Source organism: Cornus florida, unplaced genomic scaffold (genome assembly GCF_030987335.1).
Source record: "Cornus florida cultivar Cherokee Brave unplaced genomic scaffold, ASM3098733v1 CherokeeBrave_3.0.0_Hap2_scaffold_2, whole genome shotgun sequence".
Lineage (NCBI taxonomy): Eukaryota > Viridiplantae > Streptophyta > Magnoliopsida > Cornales > Cornaceae > Cornus > Cornus florida.
Window position 1 is genome coordinate 292,501 of NW_026775693.1, and position 2,500 is coordinate 295,000.

Here is a 2,500-nt window from a genome sequence, read left to right on the forward strand (position 1 = left end):
TCGAAATCCGTCTCGAGCAAAACACTTCTTAAGCTTCTAGGAAGCTCCCATAAAACTTCCAAACCCAAACTCCAAACTTTATTTTTTAGCATACAATGCCCACGTGCACGCCGGGGTGCTTGAGCGTGCGGGCGAGGAGCCATAATGGGCAACATTGACTCGGGGGACCTCCAAATCGAAATCCGTCTCGAGCAAAACACTTCTTAAGCTTCTAGAAAGCTCCCATAAAACTTCCAAACCCAAACTCCAAACTTTATTTTTTAGCATACAATGCCCACGTGCACGCAGGGGTGCTTGAGCATGCGGGAGAGGAGCCATAATGGGCAACATTGGCTCGGGGGACCTCCAAATCGAAATCCGTCTCGAGCAAAACACTTCTTAAGCTTCTAGGAAGCTCCCATAAAACTTCCAAACCCAAACTCCAAACTTTATTTTTTAGCATACAATGCCCACGTGCACGCCGGGGTGCTTGAGCGTGCGGGCGAGGAGCCGTAATGGGCAAAATTAACACGGGGGACCTTCAAATCGAAATCCGTCTCGAGCAAAGCACTTCTTAGGCTTCTAGGAAGCTCCCATCAAATTTACAAACCCAAACTCCAAACTTCATTTTTTAGCACACAATGCCCACGTGCACGCGGGGGTGCTTAAGCGTGCGGGCGAGGAGTCATAATGGGCAAAATTAACTCGGGGGACCTCCAAATCGAAATCCGTCTCGAGCAAAGCACTTCTTAGGCTTCTAGGAAGCTCCCATAAAATTTCCAAACCCAAACTCCAAACTTCATTTTTTAGCATACAATGCCCCCGTGCACGCGGGGGTGCTTGAGCGTGCGGGGGAGGAGTCATAATGGGCAAAACTAACTCGGGGGACCTCCAAATCGAAATCCGTCTCGAGCAAAACACTTCTTAGGCTTCTAGGAAGCTCCCATAAAATTTCCGAACCCAAACTCCAAACTTCATTTTTTAGCATACGATGCCCACGTGCACGCCGGGGTGCTTGAGCGTGCGGGCGAGGAGTCATAATGGGCAAAAACTAACGCGTGGGATCTCCAAAACAAAATCCGTCTCGAGCAAAGCATTTCTTAGTCTTCTAGGAAGCTCCCATAAAATTTCCGAACCCAAACTCCAAACTTCATTTTTTAGCATACGATGCCCACGTGCACGCCGGGGTGCACGAGCGTGCGGGCGAGGAGTCGTAATGGGCAAAATTAACTCGGGGGACCTCCAAATCGAAATCCGTCTCGAGCAAAGCATTTCTTAGGCTTCTAGGAAGTTCCCGTAAAATTTTCAAACCCAAACTCCAAACTTCATTTTTTAGCATACGATGCCCACGTGCGCGCCGGTGTGCACGTCGGGGTGCTTGAGCGTGCGCGCGAGGAGCCGTAATTGGCAAAATTAACACGGCGGAAATATAAATCGAAATCCGTCTCGAGCAAAGCATTTCTTAGGCTTCTAGGAAGCTCCCATAAGATTTCTGAACCCAAACTCCAAACTTCATTTTTTAGCATACGATGCCCACGTGCACGCCGGTGTGCACGAGCATGCGGGCGAGGAGTCATAAAGGGCAAACTTAACTCGGGGGACCTCCAAATCGAAATCCGTCTCGAGCAAAGCATTTCTTAGGCTTCTAGGAAGCTCCCATAAAATTTTCAAACCCAAACTCCAAACTTCAATTTTAGCATACCATGCCCACGTGCACGTCGGGGTGCACGAGCGTGCGGGCGAGGAGTCATAATGGGTAAAATTAACCCGGGGGACCTCCAAATCGAAATCCGTCTCGAGCAAAGCACTTCTTAGTCTTCTAGGAAGCTCCCATAAAATTTCCGAACCCAAACTCCAAACTTCATTTTTTAGCATACGATGCCCACGTGCACGTCGGGGTGCACGAGCGTGCGGGCGAGGAGTCGTAATGGGCAAAATTAACTCGGGGGACCTCCAAATCGAAATCCGTCTCGAGCAAAGCATTTCTTAGGCTTCTAGGAAGTTCCCGTAAAATTTTCAAACCCAAACTCCAAACTTCATTTTTTAGCATACGATGCCCACGTGCGCGCCGGTGTGCACGTCGGGGTGCTTGAGCGTGCGCGCGAGGAGCCGTAATTGGCAAAATTAACACGGCGGAAATCTAAATCGAAATCCGTCTCGAGCAAAGCATTTCTTAGGCTTCTAGGAAGCTCCCACAAGATTTCTGAACCCAAACTCCAAACTTCATTTTTTAGCATACTATGCCCACGTGCACGCCGGTGTGCACGAGCATGCGGGCGAGGAGTCATAAAGGGCAAACTTAACTCGGGGGACCTCCAAATCGAAATCCGTCTCGAGCAAAGCATTTCTTAGGCTTCTAGGAAGCTCCCATAAAATTTTCAAACCCAAACTCCAAACTTCAATTTTAGCATACCATGCCCACGTGCACGTCGGGGTGCACGAGCGTGCGGGCGAGGAGTCATAATGGGTAAAATTAACCCGGGGGACCTCCAAATCGAAATCCGTCTCGAGCAAAGCACTT